Below are 25,704 nucleotides of genomic sequence, written 5' to 3'. Positions count from 1 at the left end.
AACACCCTGTATATTATTACATTTTTAGTTTCTACGATTAAAATAAAGGTAAATTTGATTAAGGTTTATTACACTTAAACCTTACCGTTTTTCAAATATTTTCAATTTTGTGAAATTGCAGTATAAATTTTAAGGCTTCATTTCTCCGAGGGTATCAAAGTTTTTAATACTAAATATTTACTGAAGTTTATTTATTGATCAGTTATAATGTTGCAGTAATGAAAATAATACTACCTCATACAGAGTGTCTAAATATTTATTTTAAATAATTATTAGCTTTAAACGGCAATAACTTGTTTAGTTTAAATGGAACACCCTGTATATTTTAGGAGAATCAGATGCACAATTTAATTGTCTATCAAATTGTATTATACCATTTTTTACCTATCTCTTCAAATTTTCGTAGAAAATGCATTTTCTTATAATTTAGACCTCCATTTATCAATATACCCATGGAATATTGACATTTTAGATTGTTTTTAAAGCAACAAATGTACAAGATGTACAGGTGCTAAATACCATAATATTACTAGCTCATTTGTATACAAAAAGAAAACTATTTAAATCTTTATAAAAGAGTATATCATTAATTAAATATACCACCATTATCAGCCCAAATATGAATTAATTACATACTTAATTGTGTTAGTTAATAAGTTATTCTAAATAAATGTGGATTTGAATCTTAGATCAATATAATAATAAGTTATGAAAATGAACGTCTCTGTTGTTATAAAAAATGTAATAAATTTTTAAGGTATTATTTTTACCACACTTTCTAATACACATACAAAATTCAGTTTTTTAGTATTTGGAGTAATTATTATTAATTAACGCAAACAGTAAATTAATGTAGTTTGAATAGTGGAATCATATTAATTGGTCCTCTTTAACAAATATTTAAATAGTTTTTTTTTTATTTTTTAATGAAATAAACGAATTATATCGACAATATTAGTATCTGTACTCTTTGAAAATTTGTTACATCTTTAAAAATAATCTAAAATGTCAATATTTCATGGGTATAGTGATAAATGAGGTCTAAATTATAAGAAAATGCATTTTCTACGAAAACTTGAAAAGGTAGGTAAAAAAATGGTATAATACAATTTGATAGATAATTAAATTATTGTGCATCTGATTCTCATAAAATATACAGGGTGTTTCATTTAAATTAAACAAGTTATTGCCGTTTAAAGCTAGTAATTATTTAAAATAATTTTTTAGACACTCTGTATGAGGTAGTATTATTTTTATTAATGCAACACTATAACTGATCAATAAATAAACTTCAGTAAATATTTAGTATTAAAAACTTTGATACCCTAGAGAAATGAAGCCTTAAAATTTTTACTGTAATTTTACAAAATGTCTACTGTCTATGTTTTAGCAAGTGCTTTAACATTTGGATTTCACAAAAATCAAAAAAAAGTACGATAGGCCCCTACATAAATTTTGGTGTAAATATTTTCCAACTCTACCGGCGACGACAGATTTTTTTTCGTAAAATGGTCCCTTTAGTGTTTACTACATTTTTTGTCTCTTGTAAAAAAACGCTACAATGGATAGTTTTTGTGAAAAAATTGTTGGATAATTTATTTTTCTAAAGCAAACCTACAGGGAGTTCCAATATTCCATGGACATAAAACAACTACGTATTTTTTGGATCAAAATAAGTTAAATGCAAATATACATACCTTATATATATATATATATATATACAAAAGTGCTTCAATAACCTATTATATATACAAAAGTGCTTCGCTTGTCCGTTAGAGGACATCAATCAAAAATAAACCTGAACGTTAATTAATGTAAAAATTATTAACTAATTAAGTATATTTTTTAAGCTTTTTATGAAGCTTATTCTCAAATATAATTTGATAAATAATAAGGGGTGGGGATAGTTCTCACCCTTCCTGTACTTTCGCTTAATTTTTGTGAAAGTTGAGTGTTAGAGCACTTAGCAAAACATAGACACCCAAAATTTCATTCAAATCGGTTATTAAAATATCTGAAAAAATGTGTTTAATTTTTTAAAATTAGCACTTTTGTATAGACGTAAATTGTGTCCAATGAACATATTTTGATTCCAAAAATAAGTAGTAGTTCTATGTCCAAGAAATATTGGGACACCCTGTATAGCATTACTGTATATATTAAATTTTAGTAATAATTATAAAATAACTTTAAGACGGTAATAAAGTACTCTACATATTTTTAAGTAATAATATGCTCAAACAGAGTGATAAATTTAATGTGTTGCAACAGGCAATCTTGTTATATTATTTATGCAACAAACGTTTGCCTCGGGTAGTAATTAATGGACTATTTCCCCCACAGCGTAAAAAGTAGTTAGTCCCAGCTTACAATATGGGAATATTTAATAACAATTAATATTTATTATTAATTAATAGTAAGGAAATTGTAGAGAGAAACAAGCCCTATAACATAGGATCAACATTTTCATGAACAGTGCTTTCCATAAAATCAATAAAATGAAAAATGTACGAAATAATATACATGTACTGATTTCTTTCGAAAATCGACAACTATGAAACTATGAACCCTTCCCGGATACAAACGGTACATTGTGAGACAGGAATTTGTAGAGAGAATCAAGCCTTATAACGTAGGATAAAAACATTTTAATGAACTGTGCTGTCCATAAAATCAATAAAATGAAAAATATACGAAATAATATACATGTACTGATTTCTTTCGAAAATCGACAACTATGAAACTATGAACTCTTCCGGACACCAAACGGTACATTGAAAAACAGAAAATTGTAGAGAGAAACAAGCTCTATAATATAGGATACAACATTTTAATGAACTGTGCTTTCCATAAAATCAATAAAATGAAAAATATACGAAATAATATACATGTACTTATTTCTTTCGAAAATCGACAACTATGAAACTATGAACTCTTCCCGGACACCAAACGGTACATTGTAAAACAGAAAATTGTAGAGAGAAACAAGCTCTATAACATAGGATACAACATTTTAATGAACAGTGCTTTCCATAAAATCAATAAAATGAAAAATATACGAAATAAAATAAATGTACTGATTTCTTTCGAAAATTGACAACTATGAAACTCCCAGGCTTTATGTCCCATCCACGTAAAATACGTTTTCGCCGCTTTTTAAAGAAAAACACACTCATCCAACAATTTTTTTGTTTAGAAATGTATAATTTAAAATAATGTTGCAAAAAATCCCAAAAAAAGTGTAAAATGCGTGAAGACCTATTGTACACAAGAGCCGAATTTCAAAAATGATCGGTTTGCTAAACATATATAGCTAAGTATATTATACACATATGTATAGTCATTTACTAGTGAAAAGTTGTTCCATTATTTCCCTTAATTTTTGACCGAGATGTACCGTACGCTAACTTTACTGCACAACAAATTATTTTTCGATAAATCGCAATAGAGTCACTGATATTTTAAGCTCTGCCACAATTTCCTTCTAGATTTACTACGTTTAAACAACCATCAGTAGTGGGATAAATAATAAATAACATAAAATAAGCTCAGTAAAGGTTGACAAATCTACAAAATTTCAAATCGAATTCGAATGTGTCAAAAGAATCGTCAAACAGAATTGTCAAGGATCCACATCCTAGGGCCCTTTGTCCGTCTACCATGCATGAATACATGGAAAACATTATACCCTTTCCTTAATCTTTTTATTCAAAGGTTTCAATTGTCAATCCCGTCAGCTTTAGTTGCTTGATAGTCTAAAAAAATACTAAAAATTACTTTTTATGTTTCTCTTTCAGTGGTGAAATACCTTTTCAATTTTTTCTAATAATAATAATTTATATTTGGATCTTTCCTTGCTTAGTTGATATAAAAATATCGATCAACGATTGTTAGAAAAGAAGGAATGAAATATAACGAAGCACTCTGAAATATTATTTCGTGTCATCCAGCTAACTAGTTATATCCGGTTTCGGTTATTTTTAAGAAAGCATGGTAATTTTTGAAGATACTAATTTAATATTCCTTAATTCTTAGTTTAAAAAAGTTAGTCCTATCCTAATCTTTGTTTGTTCCAACTCTTATATTATATTTTTAAATGCCATTCATTGTAAAGAATCTACAGGGTTGTACACCACATACGACACGGAGTATTGTAGCTAAACAATTAGATTTTTACAGATTGTAAGTTTTGGGTTCGTTGAAGGATTATTAGAGCTACAATTTAAAAATATTTTTACAAGATACAGAGTGTCCCAAATAAATAAAAAATATCAAAGTTGTATTTTTTTAAATGGAACACCCTATATATTATTGCATTTTTAGTTTCTACGATTAAAATAAAGGTAAATTTGATTAAGGTTTATTACACTTAAACCTTACCGTGTTTTAAATATTTTCAATTTTGTAAAATTGCAATATAAATTTTAAGGCTTCATTTCTCCGAGGGTATCAAAGTTTTTAATACTAAATATTTACTTAAGTTTATTTATTGATCAGTTATTGTGTTGCAATAATAAAAATTATACTACCTAATACAGAGTGTCTAAAAATTTATTTTAAATATTACTAGCTATAACGTATGAGATAGTATTATTTTTATTATTGCAACAAAATAACTGGTCAATAAATAAACTTCAGTAAATATTTAGTATTAAAAACCTTGATACCCTTGGAGGAATGAAGCTTCAAAATTTTTACTGCAATTTCACAAAATTGAAAATATTTCAAAAACGGTTAAGTGTGATAAACCTTAATCAAATTTACCTTTATTTTAATCGGAGAATCTAAAAATAGAATAATATACAGAGTGTTCCATTAAAAAAATACCACTATAATATTTTTTACTTATTTGGGACACTCTGTATCTTGTAAAAATATTTTTAAATTGTAGCTCTAGTAGTCCTTTAACGAACCCAAAACTTACAATTTGTAAAAATCTAATCGTTTAGCTACAATACTCCGTGTCGTGTGTGGTGAACAACCCTGTATACGGATAGATATTTAACTAATATCTTAATTTTTAAAAATTAACTAAAAAATAAAATAGAAATCGAAAAAAGTCTTATTTTTTGTATTAACAAAAAAAATTAATTATCTTTCTATTTTCCTTAAACGTTCTTCATCGAAAAATACAAGCAAGAAACGATGGAGAATCCGATAAGGCCTTTAAAAGGATCAATAACGCCCTCTGACATAATTAGGACGTTTGCTCTTAATTAACTTTTACTTAAAAATTTAATTTTGATCCTTTTAGTAACGATGTTGTTTATCTTTAATTAGATATCTACCCTTCTTGTTATTTAAATACATGTTTTTCAATAGAATTAGAATGTAAAATAACTTTTATGGTAAATATCAAAAATGCATTAAAAATATTCTGTGTTTTAATATATTTTTTTTTCTTTTTGTTAGAGAAAAGTTATCAAAATATCATATATATATATGTAATACTGCCATTTCTCCAAAACGGATAAGTCTAATCGCAAAAGACAGTGATTTTTAATCGATTTCCGCCTTGTCACACAAAAGGGCTTTGTGGCCACGGTGAGAGTGCTTTCTTTCAGCACTATGAGAACATTTTTTTAAAGTACTCAGAAAGTAAGTATTTCCTGATACGTAATTGCAAATAACATTGTATATTATAATAAAATTATATAAGGATTCTTGCCAGTTAACTGCTGATATAGAAATTTAATTCTACGCTGTGTTTGTCATAATGCGGATCAAAATGCTCTCACTACCGGTTTCGGAGCCCTACTCCATCATCAGGTGAGCTTGGCCACAGAATGACAACCACAACGCAGAGATAGTTGATTCCGACTTGTCGGAAAGTATCGGTTAGATATTAAGTTCCGAACGGGAGATAGCGGCCTGCGTGCACTGGTAGCAAGAACGGTAAACGAATAGGATTGCTCATCCTCATAAGACTTACGTTCGCCTCTTCCCGCGCTTCAGCTGACAGTTGTGACGTCATTGTAGTCCTTGTCATGATAGTGTGTATTATTAGTTGCCCATGGTAAACTTATAAAAATAACAGCTGAGAAATTTTGAGTTAATTATTTTGTCAATTTTAAAAGTGGAAAAGGTGTCTTTAAAGTTTTTAGAGCTATAGAGTGTATAAATACGTTCATTTTGTGTTGTGGATTGTGACAAAGTGCTTACTAAGGGCCTACGATATTGTTTATTAATTATTTTAAAGCAAAATATGGAAGTTCTCTAAAAAGAATGCTTGCAAAAGGTGATGCTGGGAACTGCTGTTCTTAAAAATGCATTATCCGAGTATTTAATACGATTTATACAGTTAATTTTCTATACTGCATACATATAATGTGTTTAAATAAATAAACTAAATAATGAACGTTTTGCATCCGGCAACCAATAATACACGTGTGTGTATTATTGATTGCCGGATAAGGATTAATAACCATGACAAGGACTACAATGATGTCACAAAGCGAGTAGTTTTCGCATGCACCTGGCGGACACTTTTGGCTGAATGAGCAGCCCTATTAGGTTGACTGTTCTTACACTGGTAATACTTTCGTACCACCGAATTTGTTTTCTATCTTATAATTTGGCTTGCCTAAAAAGCCTTTTACCATCCTTTTATTATCGATAGTTGCGCCTCGGTGGTACGAAAGTACTACCATTGCACGCAGGCCGCTATTTCCGGTTCGGGACTTAATATCTAACCGATACTTTCCGACAAGTCGGAATTAACTATCTCTGCGCTGTGGCTGTCATTTTGTGGATCTGCCCAAGCTCACTTGATGATGGAGTAGGGCTCCGAAACCGGTAGTGAGAGCAGGTTGATCCGCATTATGACAAACACAGCGTAAAATTAAATTTCTATATCAGCATTTAATTGGCAAGAATACTTATATAATTTTATTATATACCTATACTACAAGAAATTTGTTTTCTATTGTATATTTTGACAATGCGTTGATTTGTTTGATTGTTTTAGGGGCCTTTTCTTTCTGAATGTGTTTAATAAACAAATTTGATATACGTTTAGAATATTTTAAAGTGTTTGTTTTATAGTGGTCCATATTTGGGGTACCTATTCCATATTTAGATGCCTAATGTCCAATTTGTTTTTTAGAAAATGTTATACTTTAAATTAATATACAGGGTGTCCCACTTAAGATGGATACAAGCCAATATCTTGGTTGTTTGTTGAGCGATCTTTTTCATTTTTGGCAGGAGGTTGTATGGCTATAACACATACATTTTACCCAAGGTAAGAAATGCGATACCTCATAGACGTACGTTTTAATGGGGTTTGATATTTTGAGTCAAGAGTAAACTACCCTTAGGACCAGTATTTATTTTTAATCTGATAAATTATATGGAATTCTCTTTACCTAAGATACTTAAGTTCTAATTTTGATAAATATTGATAAAGGGTGTGTCATTAAAATAAGACATTTTTATTTTTAATATTATTTATTTAAGTACTTACGACGCCACTGGATAAACAACTGGTTTATTATTAATAACCAATAATCAATCAATTAATAATCGTTTTTTTATGGTGGTTTGGTCGAAGATGTTGACTTTTAGTTCATTACAGTTTTATAAATCTTTGTTTAGAGCATATTTTTCAAAGTTAATAGCGATTGTTTTAAATATCTAACTATTTGGATTTTTTTAAATATTTCTCAATAAAACGAATAAAAATCATATTTCATATTCCATTGAAAACTGAGTTTATAAATTATTTTGTAACTTATTTTATTCATTTGTATTAGCAAACTTAAAAAACTATTTTTTAAAGTAAACAAAATAAATTGAAAATATTTTGTTTTTTTGTATCGTATCTTAATTATTATGGAAGCTATCTGAAAACTTAAATTGATTATTAATTGATAATTGGTTATAATTGGTTATTGATAATAAACCTGTTGTTTATCCAGTGGCGTCGTAAGTACTTAAAAAATAATAATAAAAATAAAAATGTGTTATTTTAATGACGCACCCTTGTTCAATATTTATCAAAATTAGAACTTAAGTATCTTAGGTAAGGAGGATTCAATATAATTTATCAGATTTGAAATAAATACTGTCCTAAGGGTAGTTTACTCTTGACTCGAAAAATATCAAACCCCATTAAAACGAACGTCTATGAGGTATCGCATTTCTTACCCTGGGCAAAATGTACGGCTTATAGCCATACAGCTTCCTGCCAAAAATGAAAAAGATCGCTCAACAACCAAGATATTGGCTTGTATCCATTTTAAGTGGGACACCCTGTATATAACACAAAACAGTTATTAAGTTATGTGCAACTGTATGACTGATAATGACTATGAATAAAAATGTTTTTTTTACAATAACTTTTTTATAACACAAAAATTAAATGGCAGTTCATATTTCATTGCTTCCCTCTAACGAAGTATTGTTATAAAAGTAATTTTGAAAAAATGCACGAATTAAATAAAAAGAACATCGTCAGAAAAACAGTCAGACGCAATTTCAATTATGCCTTATCTTCTTAACGATGTCTTATTTTGTTTTTAATAAAATACGGGATTTCCTAAAAATAATCCTATTTCCAACTCTCGAATAAATCCTAATTGGATATTTTCTGGAAATAAGGTGCAAAGCCTGGAAATGGCTAAAAAATAATATGTTTTTCTCTTTCCTTTTCTGGCCTAATTTTTGTAGAGGTATATCTCATTTTATATCCTGCTATACAGGATGGTCTGAATTGAAATAGGCGAACTTCGGTAAGACATTCTGCGGATCAAAATAAGTAAAAAAATTCGTATAAATTATTGTCCTCCTAGATACAGGGTGTAGAAGTCTAATTTTCATTTATTTTTTCCAGATAACCTCTGAACTAACGTGGATGTTTGGATGAAAATTTTTGTCTGGTATTTCTTGACATGAGAAATTTGATTTCGATGTTAGTATGACTCTTACTTGGAGGGGGCATCACTTACATATTTTTCAACTGTTGTGAAGAGTAATAACTTTTTTTCCGTATTTCTATTTCACTACTGAGTGAAAAAATATACATTTTTGCTTTAAAATTTATCCCTTGATAAAAAGTTACGACCAACTGTTCTGAAAATATTTGTAATCTAAATAAATAAAAATGTTTACTAGATAGTTATACAAAAATAGATTTTCTTCTTATTTTTACGTAAAATGTAACACCCTGTATATTATTTCTTTGTTAGATGGAGAATTAAACAACAAAAATTTTATGTATTTAAAGTATTTCAAAATGTTTAACAGTTTTACGGATATTCCTGGTTATATTATTTGGGGTTTTCAACATTATTTTTTTATCAAAGCCTCGCTCAATGATTTTTGTCTGGTATTTTACCATTGAAAGAGCCATACGTAATAAAACCGCCAATATTTGCCAAACCGTTAAAATTTTAAAATACAAGAAATGTTCATTTTTTAATTCTCAATCTAACAAAGAAATAATATACAGTGTGTTCCATTAAAAAAAAAGATTATTTTATATTTTAGAAAGTTTGGCATAGAATTTTGGACCATACAGGATGTGATATAATAAAGTAAGTACAGACCAACTATAGTAAGTATTTAGTATAGTTTTGTTTTTTATATCTCTTGTATATGTAATATTTTTGTACTATTGCCCAGACCCGTACTAAAAATATACAGTAATATTAGTCAATGACTTTTTATATAAAATATAATGCTTATTAGTTAATTCAAAAAAATACAGCTATTTGGACATGAATTACTAAATAATATTCACACTCGGCCAACTTAACTAAATATGCAAAATAAATTCAACCACATGTAAAATTCTGCTGGAAACATCAGTTCCTTTATGGAAATTTGTCACAATTTATGCGTCTTCGATTTTCCGCTCCTTTTGATTGGGTTACCTATTTTCTTTTCTTAGTAACTTTGCCAGAAATAACTGTAACGTTTTTTATAAAACATTACCACTGCGAACGGCAGCTTTTCATCGGAGAGCAGTCGTGGATAAGGTATTTTACTGGAGAGAAAACTAATCAATAACAATAAACAAAAAAATATAGATATTGGGCGCCAGGCATGTACAGAGAAAGAAAACACAGTTGTATATTACTTAAAACTCTTAAAAACAGTTTAGTCATAGTACTATGACTATATTTTTAAATGGCTACATTTATTCATGATGTTCTTAGCTGGTACATGACATTGTAGAGTTCTAGTAAATATATAGTGGTTATATGTCAAAGAAAGTGGTGTTAAGAGTTGTACTAAATATCTATGAAAACAACTATGATAAAATACAAGACATGTAAAGTTTAAGAGAATATATGAAATGTAGCATTACTTTTGTCAGCCTAACATCATATAAAATATATCAAATTAATTTGATATATTTTATATGATGTTAAATCGAAGATGTTGCAACCCGTAGATTCTAGAATCTATGTTTGGTTATTCATCTGTTAAAATAGTGCAATAATAATATCTATAAAAGTAATACCATTACAAGACGTAATGCAATGAAACCTAAGATCTAAATTATATTTTAAAGATTAAATCGACATGAACGTTCTTAACAATCTAACCACTAAACATAGTCTGTACGATATTACTTAAGATGTACGTTATTGTTTAAGACTGAAAATGTTTTAGATGTTAAATGTAAAACTAGAACTTAAATCTACACTTAGCTGTTCTTTATGTAATCTTGCTTCAAACAGTAACAGCGTGAGGTGGTCTCGCATCTATGTACTCGGCCATCCAGTACAACAAAAGGGGCCAGAATGAGGACACCATGAATTGATACAGCCGTAACTACTAACTAAGTTATAGGTGGGAACGAAGCAGCATGGGGCTCAAGCTACATCCACGCTGTGGCACTTCATATGTAAGAAAAATCACTCCTACTGTGGACACTCGTCCACAGGACATCCGTACATAGGATAATGGTACAAGGGAACACTACCCGTACCTTGGACCATAACCTAGGACTATAACCTTGGACACACTCCGTCCATAAGATAACGGTACAGGGGAACACTACCCGTACCTTGGACACAGTCCGTCCATAAGACCCTAAAAATACGAAACACTTGTTTAGAATCAAACAAGGTCTAATAAACAAAATGAACCTACCTCGAATTACTTCGGAGGGCTCACTAAATAATAAAGAACCTGTCCTTTCTTCCATGTAACATTCTGGAGGACAAAAGCAAAAGAACACCAATGTGCCAGCAAAATACAAATACGAGTTAAGGTGGGTCAATCCAAAACTCTACCCTAAAAAGATTCAATAATAATAACGAATCCATAAAAGATAATAACTCATCTTTACCTGTAGCTTCGAAACGGTAGCTGATTCAGATTTTGCAGCAAAATTTAAATTGCCATTTCTAAAAGCAGGATTTGCAACCGTACCGCAAACCGGCCAAAAACCAAGTGAGGCTAAAACGCAGAGAGGCGCCTTGACATATAACAAGGATCTTAACAGCGCGCGCCTCCACAGAACAGTGAAACGATAGCAGGGTTGGCGACTAGGGAACGTAAAAATTACGTCAAGCGTGCCAAATAAATTATCGGGCCTGAACGATACGGAATCCGATGACGATACGCCAGACATCATATAAATCATATATAAAAAAGACATTTAACGAACTAAAAACGTTACATAACTCTTCTATCTGAAGAATACCTCGAATTTTAAACCAATATTTTCTATAGTTCAAATCTGATTTATTTACACTTCTTTAAGTTACTTTAGAAATATACAAGACGTACCCTAGTACTACACAATTTTTTTTTTTGATTCTACGGTATTTTGCTAGGACTTTCGATTGAGAAAAACCAAATATTACCTTTGATTTAAGTAGGAACAATCTTTGGATTGTCACGAAGTTTTTAAAAGCACACTGTCTTTTCAATAAACACCTCAGTAGCTTGAAGCTAAGAAACAATGGCGAATACAGGTTCTGTGAGGAAAAAAGAGTTCCTGAGTGCTCCGAGACGACAACCATTCGTACCATGAACTTTTGTACGACTGATATCAGAGATGGAGAACTGACCTCTGTAAAACCTCTCAGTTACTGGCTTTTGTAAAAGTCCTGAAATTGTATACATACTTACATGTACTGCCATTACTCGCTGCCGAGAATTCGACACGCATCAAAAGATGGTCACGCAAGGCGTTTTCTTTCATGAGCTTTTCTGTGGCTGAAAAGCCCGATACGTGATGTTATTTGCTTACCGCACTCCGGACATTCAAAAATCTCATTGCTTTGTTGCCTCTTTACTTTTTGGTTGTCGCTGTTGACTGAGTTTACAATTCTTCTCCATTGAGTTCTATTGTGAACTGCTTCTTCCCAATGATTCTGCATGTTAATCCCCTTTAAATTTTCGTGGAAATGTCCTTGTACCTTTTGAGTTGTCCACCCTGCCTCCTCTTACGGTCTACAAGCTTACCGTAAAGCAGATATTTTAGTATGCGGTTTTCTTGCATTCTGCATAAGTGACCAGCCCATCTTAAGCGGGATTTTGTAACCATGACTTCAATACTCTCGCAGTTAGCTTTTTCTAGGACCGATACGTTTGAGACATGATGGAACCACCGGATTCTTAAGAGTTGTCTAAGGTGTCTCTCTTGCAGCCTGTTTAATGCGTTCTTGTGTCGGCGGTACGGCACCCAGGTTTCGCTCCCATATAACATGGTGGGGATTATAATTGCTCGGTACACTGCAAGTTTCGTTTTTGTACTCAAATCATGATTGTAGAAAACCCTGTCTTTTAATTTCCAGAATGCTCTTGAGGCGCTGTTTCCAAAATCAAACTGCCGAGGTAATTAAATTCCGCTACATATTCCAATAGTTCTTCTCCGATTTTTATAGCATTGTTATGAACTTCCGGGGGAGTGCACATGAATTTGGTTTTGTCGATGTTTAGCTTAAGGCCCAAAGCCTCGTATGCCCAGTTATATGTGTTCAACATTACTTGCAATTGTTGTAACGTGTTTGCAACTAGAGTCAGCAACAGTCATCAGCGTATTGAAGTTCTGTGATGAATTTTGTATTAGTTTTTGCACTGAGTCTTTTTATGTTGAACAGACCGCCGTCATATCTGTATTTAATGCCCAATCCTCTCTCCTGCAGTTTGCTGTCCACTATAATGAAGAGCGCTGCCATGAATATGTTGAATAGGAGAGGCGCTAAGACACATCCCTGCCTAACTCCTGTATTTGTCAGGAAGGGATCGCTCAGTGATCCATGATGTGACACTCTTGACTGGTTGTTGTTATGGAGGCTTACACATTGTAAGAAATTTGTTGGGTACTCCGAACTTTTTCATAATTGCCCAAAGTGCATCTCTGTTCACAGAGTCGAAGGCTTTTGTTAGATCGATGAATGCAACATAAAGTTTAGACTGCTGCTCTTTTACTTTTTCCTGTAGTTGGCGGTATACTGTATACAACTCAAGAAAGGGAGACACAATACATCTGTAATCTTTACATTGCACTCAGTTTTTTTTATCATATTTTCCTTTTTATCTTATTTTTTTAAGGAAAAGTGGCAGGAATTTTTATCTCAGCTCTTACAGATAAACGAGTAGCATCTGCGGCTTCGATAAATTCCTTTCCATCTATAGTAATAAATTTCTCTTGATTTATTTAGAGCATCGGAGTGTATTAGATGTTCCCCAATTATTTATGTTGAAAGTTCGAAAGTTCCTAATTTAAAGGAAGTTAATATATAATAAAAACTGTAAGTTGAACTTCTCGCTTAGTATCTTTATTCTTTCAACCAGTTTATTATCTGCTAACCTAATTTAGAACTTTAGAATTTTACGTACACTGAAATGTAATAAACAAAATTTAAACTTTATAAAATTAGTTGCTACAGTTCAGACCAAATAAACTTTTAGTAACGTGATTAAGCTTCGCCAGTACAGCGTTGCCCACCTTTATATATTGTCTTATAATCAAAATATGTTAGGAAACACAAATAGATTAATTATAAATATATTATTATTTACATCAACAAAACTCACCTTCTTAATAGAACTTAAGGGACATAAAGGGCAATTACTATCGCTTTCCCGTTCAAAATATTTTAATAAGTTTGCAATGAGTTTTTTACGGCTTTTAAGCTATCTTATACACTTCGCACTAAAAGAGGTTCTAAAAAACAATGTTCGGCTGTAAGGTCTGCTAGTAAACATCTTCAAACTTAAAATATCACAACACACTTTACTTAAACCAAAAACTCGTAATACAAAACTAAAGTGTCAAAACGAATGATAATGTCAGGAAAGAAATAAATAAATGCGGCAACTTGACATGTTTTTACAGCAGAGCTACCACCTGAATCCCCAGTGCGAAATTTAAATTTCAGTTAAGGTTGTCGCCCACTAGACCGCGGCGCGGCGCCATGTGGAAATTTCTTTTGTCTGCTTGCCATGTATTTAAATGGACCAACGTACTGTTGCGGACCGGTGTGGACTCGATCTAACCTAACTATATGGCCCGCCCTCGGATAACCTTAACATCGCATTAAAGAATAGACACCGTAATGATTCATTCGAAGATTCGCGAAGAATCGAGTTCCACTGGAATGGAGTAGTAAATACGAGAACAATCGAAACCTTCTCTATGTACCTAACGATCTATGGACTATTCCTATTCTAGTAAACTTTAAATGTAGGTATAAAAGCCGGCGGCTGGGGCCTATAGAGGGCAGTTATAAATAGACGAGTACATTTGACGCGCTAAATTCAAAATAAATTTTTTTTTTTGACTGATTATTTAATAATTATTTTCATTAAAAAACACATATTTCTCTCTATTTTATTTTTGAAACCCATCCCTTGCTTGCTGATTGACGAAATGTGCCATCATTGAACAGAAAATTAGCCAGTACCGAAAAAACGGTTCCTTAGAGGCATCGTGGTACCGAAATTCCCGGTTCCGACAAACGGCTGCGGTTCCGGAAAGCCTAACTCTGAAATTATCTGAAATATAATTACTCATATCTTAGGATTATGTAAAGTGATCTGAAAGGAAGTCAAAAATGCAACAATAGACAGGGTGTTTCATTTGAAAAAAATTATCTCGATCCATTCACACTTTTTTGAGCCACCATATAGAAGATTTTTTCCTGAAAGAATTTTTGCACTTAAACAAAATTCCCAAGTTTTTTATTCTAGGAGCTACAGAAGCTCGACGCACTATTGCCGAACCCTGTATAACCCTTTAAATTTGACTTGAATTTGATTTTGTTAGGTATAGGAACATCGTCACCCTAGAATAAGATTGTTCTATAGACCATTTCGATGAAACTGAGAAAACAAGGTTTAAAGTTTAAACTGGATATCCGTGAACAACTGGATATCCAAACCAAAATGGTTCTATTAAACATATAAATTAAAGATAATATAAAAACCTATCAAACATATGTATTTATTTTACTTTTAGAAGCTTTATTTAAAAGATATTAGTAATTTTAAAAATTACTAATATCTATCTTCTATTGGATATAGAACAAATGTGTCTATTAGCTGTGCATTGAGCCGATTTTAGGGATATAGAACAAAATAAGGGGATATAGAATAATATAATACTCATTTTAAGCTGATTTATTTGTATTTCAAAATAATATTTCAACACAAAATATCTGAAGTGGAGACATTAAGCCATTAACTAAAAACAATATAAAAAAATAATAACCTAAAATACAATAGAAGTAATTATTCGTTTGCATTGTTTATTAAAAACTATCATTTTTCCGCCTATTTGTTTGGCATGTATAGTGTTAGAATAAGTTATTCAGATTTTAAATCTGATTTTTAACTTTCATTGGATTATTTAAATGTTTTTTCAGCTATTTCTAGTATTGATAGTATTAGAGAACGATTAAGCAGTCAATTGCGTTGAAGCAGTTGGTTTCGCGAAATTCCAAAGTGTGAAACATTCGAATTTGCTAACAAATCAGGCAATCAGTGCTTTTCAAACGCACGATTGAGTATAGTCAATTGAGTTGAAGCAGCTTCACGAAATTCCAAAGTGTGAAACATTCGAATTTGCTAACAAATCAGGCAATCAGTGCTTTTCAAACGAACGATTGAGCAGGCAATTGAGTTGAAGCAGCTGGTTTCACGAAATTGCAAAATGTGAAAAATTCGAATTTGCTAACAAATCAGGCGATCAGTGCTTTTCAAAGAACGATTGAGCAGTCAACTGAGTTGAAACAGCTTTACGAAATTCCAAACTGTGAAACATTCGAATTTGCTAACAAATCAGGCAATCAGTGCTTTTCAAACGAACGATTGAGCAGTCAATTGAGTTGAAGCAACTGGTTTCACGAAATTGCAAAGTGTGAAACATTCGAATTTGCTAACAAATCAGGCAATCAGTGCTTTTCAAACGAACGATTGAGTAGTCAATTGAGTTGAAGCAGCTTCACGAAATTCCAAAGTGTGAAACATTCGAATTTGCTAACAAATCGGGCAATCAGTGCTTTTCAAACGAACGATTGAGTAGTCAATTGAGTTAAAGTAGCTGGTTTCACGAAATTGCAAAGTGTGAAACATTCGAATTTGCTAACAAATCACGCAATCAGTGCTTTTCAAAGAACGATTGAGCAGTCAGCTGAGTTGAAACAGCTTTACGAAATTCCAAAGTGTGAAACATTCGAATTTGCTAACAAATCAGGCAATCAGTGCTTTTCAAATCAGGCAATCGGTGCTTTTCAAACGAACGATTGAGCAGTCAATTGAGTTGAAGCAGCTGGTTTCACGAAATTGCAAAGTGTGAAACATTCGAATTTGCTAACAAATCAGGGAGTCAGTGCTTTTCAAACGAACGATGGAGTAGTCAATTGAGTTGAAGCAGCTTCACGAAATTCCAAAGTGTGAGACATTCGAATTTGCTAACAAATCAGGGAGTCAGTGCTTTTCAAACGAACGATTGAGTAGTCAATTGAGTTGAAGCAGCTTCACGAAATTTCAAAGTGTGAAACATTCGAATTTGCTAACAAATCAGGCAGTCAGTGCTTTTCAAACGAACGATTGAGCAGTCAATTGAGTTGAAGCAGCTGGTTTCACGAAATTGCAAAGTGTGAAATTCATTCGAATTCTCTTAAGCAACAAATCAGGGGAGTCAGTGCTTTTCAAACGAACGATGGAGTAGTCAATTGAGTTGAAGTAGCTTCACGATATTCCAAAGTGTGAAACATCTGAATTTGCTAACAAATCAGGAGTCAGTAAGCTTTTCAAACGAAACGATTGAGTAGTCAATTGAGTTGAAGCAGCTTCACTGAAATTTCAAAGTGTGAAACATCTGAATTTGCTAACAAATCAGGTAGCCAGTGCTTTTCAAACGAACGATTAGTAGTCAATTGAGTTGAAGCAGCTTCACGAAATTTCAAAGTGTGAAACATTCGAATTTGCTAACAAATCAGGCGTCAGTCAGTGCTTTTCAAACGAACGATTGAGCAGTCAATTGAGTTGAAGCAGCTGGTTTCAATGAAATTGCCAAGTGTGAAACATTCGAATTTGCTAACAAATCAGGCAATCAGTGCTTTTCAAAGAACGATTGAGCAGTCAGCTGAGTTGAAACAGCTTTACGAAATTCCAAAGTGTGAAACATTCGAATTTGCTAACAAATCAGGCAATCAGTGCTTTTCAAACGAACGATTGAGTAGTCAATTGAGCGAAGCAGCTTCACCGAAATTAGTAAAAGTGTGAAACATTCTGAATTTGCTAATAACTCAGGCAATCAGTGCTTTTTCAAAGAACGATTGAAAGCAGTCAGCTGAGTTGAAACAGCTTTCTTTACGAAATTCCAAAGTGTGAAACATTCGAATTTGCTAACAAATCAGGTAATCAGTGCTTTTCAAACGAACGATTGAGTAGTCAATTGAGTTGAAGCAGCTGGTTTCACGAAATTCGTAAAGTGTGAAACATCTCGAATTTGCTAACAACAAATCAGGCAACAGTGCTTTTCAAACGAACTGATTGAGTAATCAATTGAGTTGAAGCAGCTTCACGAAATTGCAAAGTGTGAAACATTCGAATTTACATAACAAATCAGGCAATCAGTGCTTTTCAAATCAGGCAATCGGTGCTTTTCGCCAAACGAACGATTGAGCAGTCAATTGAGTTGAAGCAGCTTCATCGAAATTTCAAAGTGTGAAACATTCGAATTTGCTAACAAATCAGCAGTCAGTGCTTTTCAAACGAACGATTGAGCAGTCAATTGAGTTGAAGCAGCTGGTTTCACGAAATTGCAAAGTGTGAAAACACTGAATTTGCTAACAAATCAGGCAATCAGTGCTTTTCAAAGAACGATTGAGCAGTCAGCTGAGTTGAAACAGCTTTACGAAATTCCAAAGTGTGAAACATTCGAATTTGCTAACAAATCAGGCAATCAGTGCTTTTCAAACGAACGATTGAGTAGTCAATTGAGTTGAAGCAGCTTCACGAAATTGCAAAGTGTGAAACATTCGAATTTGCTAACAAATCAGGCAATCAGTGCTTTTCAAAGAACGATTGAGCAGTCAGCTGAGTTGAAACAGCTTTACGAAATTCCAAAGTGTGAAACATTCGAATTTGCTAACAAATCAGGTAATCAGTGCTTTTCAAACGAACGATTGAGTAGTCAATTGAGTTGAAGCAGCTGGTTTCACGAAATTGCAAAGTGTGAAACATTCGAATTTGCTAACAAATCAGGCAATCAGTGCTTTTCAAACGAACGATTGAGTAGTCAATTGAGTTGAAGCAGCTTCACGAAATTGCAAAGTGTGAAACATTCCTCGAATTTGGTTAACAAATCAACAGCAATCAGTGCTTTTTCAAATCAGGCAATCGGTGCTTTTCTCAAACGAACGATTGAGCAGTCAATTGAGTTGAAGCAGCTTCACGAAATTTCAAAGTGTGAAACATTCGAATTTGCTAACAAATCAGGCAGTCAGTGCTTTCAAACGAACGATTGAGCAGTCAATTGAGTTGAAGCAGCTGGTTTCAATGAAATTGCAAAGTGTGAAACATTCGAATTTGCTAACAAATCAGGAGTCAGTGCTTTTCAAAACGAACGATGGAGTAGTCAATTGAGTTGGAAGCAGCTTCATCGATATTCCAAAGTGCGAAACATTCGAATTTGCTAACAAATCAGGGAGTCAGTGCTTTTCAAACGAACGATTGAGTAGTCAATTGAGTTGAAGCAGCTTCACGAAATTTCAAAGTGTGAAACATTCGAATTTGCTAACAAATCAGGCAGTCAGTGCTTTTCAAACGAACGATTGAGTAGTCAATTGAGTTGAAGCAGCTTCACGAAATTTCAAAGTGTGAAACATTCGAATTTGCTAACAAATCAGGCAGTCAGTGCTTTTCAAACGAACGATTGAGCAGTCAATTGAGTTGAAGCAGCTGGTTTCACGAAATTGCAAAGTGTGAAACATTCGAATTTGCTAACAAATCAGGCAATCAGTGCTTTTCAAAGAACGATTGAGCAGTCAGCTGAGTTGAAACAGCTTTACGAAATTCCAAAGTGTGAAACATTCGAATTTGCTAACAAATCAGGCAATCAGTGCTTTTCAAACGAACGATTGAGTAGTCAATTGAGTTGAAGCAGCTTCACGAAATTGCAAAGTGTGAAACATTCGAATTTGCTAACAAATCAGGCAATCAGTGCTTTTCAAAGAACGATTGAGCAGTCAGCTGAGTTGAAACAGCTTTACGAAATTCCAAAGTGTGAAACATTCGAATTTGCTAACAAATCAGGTAATCAGTGCTTTTCAAACGAACGATTGAGTAGTCAATTGAGTTGAAGCAGCTGGTTTCACGAAATTGCAAAGTGTGAAACATTCGAATTTGCTAACAAATCAGGCAATCAGTGCTTTTCAAACGAACGATTGAGTAGTCAATTGAGTTGAAGCAGCTTCACGAAATTGCAAAGTGTGAAACATTCGAATTTGCTAACAAATCAGGCAATCAGTGCTTTTCAAATCAGGCAATCGGTGCTTTTCAAACGAACGATTGAGCAGTCAATTGAGTTGAAGCAGCTTCACGAAATTTCAAAGTGTGAAACATTCGAATTTGCTAACAAATGAGGCAGTCAGTCCTTTTAAAACGAACGATTGAGCAGTCAATTGAGTTGAAGCAGCTGGTTTCACGAAATTGCAAAGTGTGAAACATTTGAATTTGCTAACAAATCAGGCAATCAGTACGATATATATTTATTTATTCTAACTAGCGTGACGTCATAAATCTCGTTCCGAGGCTGTCCTATTAGTGACGGCATTGCGTCAGCATGGCCGCAAGTTGCTAACCTAATAAAATTAACACTAGAAAAGCCCGCGGGAACTGTCAAATTCAAAGTTATTCGTTTCACAGACTATATGTGGTGAAAAACCCTGTATAATTATATTATAGATAATAACTTTTCGACCGTACCTACATATATAAAACAACCCAGTAAAAAAATACACATTCACGACGTTTTTTACGTAAAAAAGATCTCTTTTTAAAAATCGCTACGAGTAATGGTTCTCGAGATATTTCGAACCGAAATTATCAATACCTGTCATCATTGACATAAATTAAACATGTTGACTAAATATTTACTAGACTGAAATCATAAATTTGAAATGATTTTGTGTCAAAAGTTCAACAGAAACTTTTTTATCATCATTTTTTCGAGGATAAATTTTATGATCAATTTAAAAAAATTAAAAGTTCCCAAATTTATCACTTCAGTCAAATAACTATCTACTTAACGTTTTTATTTTTTGCCAATAATGACATATATTGACTACTTTCATTCTAAATATCTTGAGAAGGATTGCTCGTAGCGAGTTTTATCAAGAACCTTTTTTAAATAAAAAATGGCGAAAATGTGTATTTTGTATATACTTTCACCCAGTAGTTTTATACAGGTACGGACGAAAAGTTATTACTCTTCAAAACAGTTAAAACACAAATTTCTCATGTCAAAAAACCAGATTCTAATTTGCATCCAAATATTGACGATACATCAGAAATTATTTGGAAAAACCCGAAATAAAAATGAAATTTCTACACCCTGTATCTCCGAAACGAAGCATTTTACCAAATACATTTATACGAACTTTTTGACGTATTTTTATTTACATAATGTGCTGCCGAAGTTTCCGGAATACAGTTTGGACCACCCTGTATATTACTTTTCTTCCCGTATAAATTACTTTTCTTTTGTTATATAATGTAAAAAATAGCACCATTTTTTAAATAAACCTTACACCTATATCAAACTATTTTTCTTATTTATGAAAGCCTTTAGTTTGAACTCCTACCCTTATCCAATCTAAAGATCTCAGATTTTGTTGTAGTAGTTTTTCCTTTAGTGAACGGACATATGATTTCAGTAGTTGTGCTTCTAAGCAATAATTAGAAATAACACTTGCTTGAATAATATCATGCCAAATAACGCATATGACCAGAAGGATCTTCAAAGCAGTTTGAATCCATGAGCTAAAAATATTAGCAAAAACATAAACCAAATTAGACCTGTTAGACTGTGAATTTAAGATTTTTATTTGATATTATTATAATTATGATAGAGTATAATATGATAATTATTATAACATATGAAGAGATATTAGGAATATGATTGTTTTTTTTTGAAAATTTGTTATTTTGAATTCAAGCCTATGTATATTATTTAAAAAATAACGACTTATCATGTCGTCACCCTAGAATTAGGTTGTTCTATATCCACTTTTGGGGTAAAATGAGTTACATACACCATTTTTTTTATGCAGAATTAGCTTGTTCTATTTCCACAAAAACAATATAGCTAAAATCACAAATAAAGAAAAAAATTCTAATATTTTGTACTATATCCATATTAATTTGAAAGTCGCGAAACCATATAATGACCTACATCCAAAAATCACTATTTAAGGCTACATCCTACAGTTTGTAATAAAAAAAAATAGAATTATTGTGTTCTTTATCCTAAGAAGTGGATATGGAACGGAAATACCAGATCAAAAAATATGTTACTATGCATACAAATTAGATTGTTCTATATCCATTTATTCTCGATCTCTTTCTCTCTAACATACAATGGATGTATCTGTTTTTATTTAAATTTAAGGCTTTTGTTTTAAGCGGGTGAAATTGCACCACTAAACGTTCGTTTGTCAAATAGGCGGTAAATCGGTTCGTTTTGAAAGAGCACCGATTGCCTGATTTGTTGTACTCTGATTGCGCCACACTTTGCAATTTCGTGAAGCCGCTTCAACTCTCATTGACTACTAATCGTTCGTAGTTTGAAAGCACTGATTGCTCTGATTTGTTAGCAAAATTCGGAATGTTTCACACTTTGTACTCTGTGAAACCAGCTGCTTCCAATCAATTGACTACTCAATCGTTCGTTTGAAAAGCACTGATTACCTGATTTGTTAGCAAAATTCGAATGTTTCACACTTTGGAATTCGTAAAGCTGTTTCAATCTCAGCTGACTGCCCAATCGTTCTGAAAAGGAATTTATCGCCCATTTAAGAAAATTCGATCACACTTTGCAATTTGTGAAGTTGCTTCAACTCACTGACTACAATCATTCGTTTGAGCAGCTGATTGCCTGGATTTGTTAGCAAATTTCACACCTCACATCTTCCTCAGAAACCAGCCGCTTCAACCTCAATTGACTGGCGCAAAAGTTCGTTTGAAAGCACGATTGCCCGATTAGCAAATTCGAATGTTTCACACTTTGAACATTTCGTAAAAGCTGTTTCTCAACCTCAGCCGACTGCTCAATCGCCCCTTGAAAGCACTGATTGCCTGATTTGTTAGCAAATTCGAATGTTTCACACTTTGCACTTTCGTGAAGCTGCTTCAACTCACTTGACCACCACCGTTCGTTTGAGTACACTGATTGCTCATTTGTTAGCAGCAAATTCGAATAGCTTCACACTTCGTACTTCGTGAAACCAGTTCAACTCATCGATCACGCATTCGTTCGTTTGAAAAAGCACTGGGATTGCCTGATTTGTTAGCAAATTCGAATGTTTCACACTTTGGAATTTCGTAAAGCTGTCGAACCTCAGCTGACCGCTCAATCGTTCTTTTGAAAAGCACTGATTGCCTGGATTTGTTAGTACCTGAAAATTCGTTTCCACAATTTCGCAATTTCAGTGAAACCAGCTGCTTCAACTCACTAATCGACCGACTGGAAAGCACTGATTGCCCGGATTTGTTAGCGAAATTGAATGTTTCACACTTTGAATTCGTAGCCGTTTCAACTCAGCGACCGCTCAATCGTTCTTGAAAAGCACTGATTGCCTGATTTGTTAGCAAATTCGAATACCACACTGTACGTGTGTTGCTCTTCAATCGGCTCAACCACCATCGTTCGTTCGTTTGAAAGCACTGATTGCCTCGATTTAGCAAAATTCGGTTGTTTACACTCAAATTCGCGAAACCAGCTGCTTCAACTCAATTGACGTACGCAATCGTTCGTTTGAAAGCACTGATTGCCTGATTTGTTAGCAAATTCGGTAATGTTCGACACTTTTGAATTTCGTAAAGTTATGCTTCAACTCAGCTGACTGCTCAATCGTTCTTGCGCAAAGCACTGACTGCCTGATTTGTTAGTCAACGAATTGTTTCACTGCGTTCAGGTTTCGGTGAAACTGCTTCAATCGCAACAGATCTGCCTGTAATCGAACCGAATTGAAAAGCACTGATTGCCTCGATTTGTTAGCGTGGAATGTTCTCACACTTGGAATTTCCCTCGTAAAGTTGTTTCAACTCAGCCGATTGCTCACCATCCTTTGAAAGTTATACTGATTCTGATTGTTAGATAGCCCGAATGCCCACACTTTGCAATTTTCGTAAACCAGCTGCCAAACCAACTGACTTGCTCATCGTTCGTTTGAAAAGCTGACTGCCTCCGATGAATTACAAATTCGAATGTTTCACACTTTGAAGTTGCTGCCACCCGACCTGACTGATTTCAACGTTCGTTTGAAAAGCACTGACCTCGATTTGTTAGCAGTTCGAATGTTTCACACCTTTGAATTTCGTGAAGCTGCTTCACCTCAATTTCCATCGTTCAAAGTTTGAAAAGTACTGACTCTCGATTTGTTAGCAATTCGAGCAGCCACACTTTGCAATTTTCGTGAAATTAGCTGCTTCAACTCAATTGACTGCTCAATCGTTCGCCTGAAAAGCACCGATTGCCGATTTGAAAAGCACTGATTGCTCTGATACTAGTTAAGTACTGAATGCTCTCCACACTTTGAAGCTTGTGAAGCTGCTTCTCAACTCAATTGACTGTTATCGCCTGTTTGAAAGACGACGTTTGATTAGTTAATTCGAATAATACACCTTTGAAATTCGTGAAGCTGCTTCAACTCAATGATTGCCAGCTTGAAAAGCATCGATTGCCTGGATTTGCCAGCAAAATTCAATGTTTCACACCAATTCTTGGTAAGCTATTTCAACCTCAGTTGATTGCCTGCAAATCGTTCTGAGCACCGATTGCGGATTTGTTAGCAATCTTCGAATGTTCATCACACTTTGTACTTCAGGAATCAGCGCTTCGACTCAAATTGACTGTTCATCGTTCAGCGTACTGACTCGCTCTGATTTGGCAGCAATTCGAAACACTTCACACTTTCGGTGAAGTTGCTCAACTCACTGATCAGCCAATCGTTCGTTTTAAAGGACCGACTGTTCATAGGTCTGACATAGCCAATTCGAATACCATACCTGCAATTTGTATGAAAGTTGCTTCAACCCACTTGACTGATTGACCAGTTTGTTAAGTACCTGACGTTCTCACCGTTCGTTTGAAAGATTGATTGCTCGATTTGTTAGCAATTGAATGTTTCACACTTTCTGCAATTTCTTGAAATTCAGTTAGCAGATTCAACTCAATTGATTACAGAATTGCTGCAATATTCGTTGGATTACTGATGCATGCCTGTTAGCAAAGCCTCGAATGTTTTCACACCCTTGGAATTTCGTAAAGCTGTTTCAACTTTCAGCTGATTGCTCTCATCAACTGATTGCCTGATAGTTAGCAATTCGAATGTTACTACGGCAATTTCAGAAAGTTGCCAGCCAACTCATTGACTTGCTCAATCGTTCGTTTTAAAGGACTGACTGCCTCATTTGTTAGCAAATTCGAATGTTTCACACTTTGAAATTTCGTGAAGCTGCTTCAACTCAATTGACTGCTCAATCGTTCGTTTGAAAAGCACCGATTGCCTGATTTGAAAAGCACTGATTGCCTGATTTGTTAGGAAATCAGGCAGTCAGTGCTTTTCAAACGAACGATTGAGCAGTCAATTGAATTGAAGCAGCTGGTTTCACGAAATTGCAAAGTGTGAAACATTCGAATTTGCTAACAAATCAGGCAATCAGTGCTTTTCAAAGAACGATTGCGTAGTCAATTGAGTTGAAGCAGCTTTACGAAATTCCCAAGTGTGAAACATTCGAATTTGCTAACAAATCAGGCAATCAGTGCTTTTCAAACGAACGATTGAGCAGGCAATTGAGTTGAAGCAGCTGGTTTCACGAAATTGCAAAATGTGAAAAATTCGAATTTGCTAACAAATCAGGCAATCAGTGCTTTTCAAAGAACGATTGAGCAGTCAACTGAGTTGAAGCAGCTTTACGAAATTCCCAAGTGTGAAACATTCGAATTTGCTAACAAATCAGGCAATCAGTGCTTTTTAAACGAACGATTGAGCAGGCAATTGAGTT

At 33.4% G+C, this 25,704-nt stretch overlaps 1 protein-coding gene across 1 annotated transcript in view; it reads right to left on the bottom strand.

Annotated features, from left to right (window-relative positions):
- The window catches only part of LOC115890718 (adenylate cyclase type 3), a 118,058-nt gene that overhangs the window by 45,854 nt on the left and 46,500 nt on the right, over nucleotides 1-25,704 (bottom strand). The gene's annotated exons all lie outside the window — the stretch shown is intronic.

Source organism: Sitophilus oryzae, unplaced genomic scaffold, assembly GCF_002938485.1.
Source record: "Sitophilus oryzae breed Bouriz unplaced genomic scaffold, Soryzae_2.0 scaffold_908_pilon_pilon, whole genome shotgun sequence".
NCBI classification, from domain to species: Eukaryota; Metazoa; Arthropoda; class Insecta; order Coleoptera; family Curculionidae; genus Sitophilus; species Sitophilus oryzae.
Note: the sequence above shows the minus strand (reverse complement) of the source record. Positions and strands in the feature narration are given on the sequence as shown.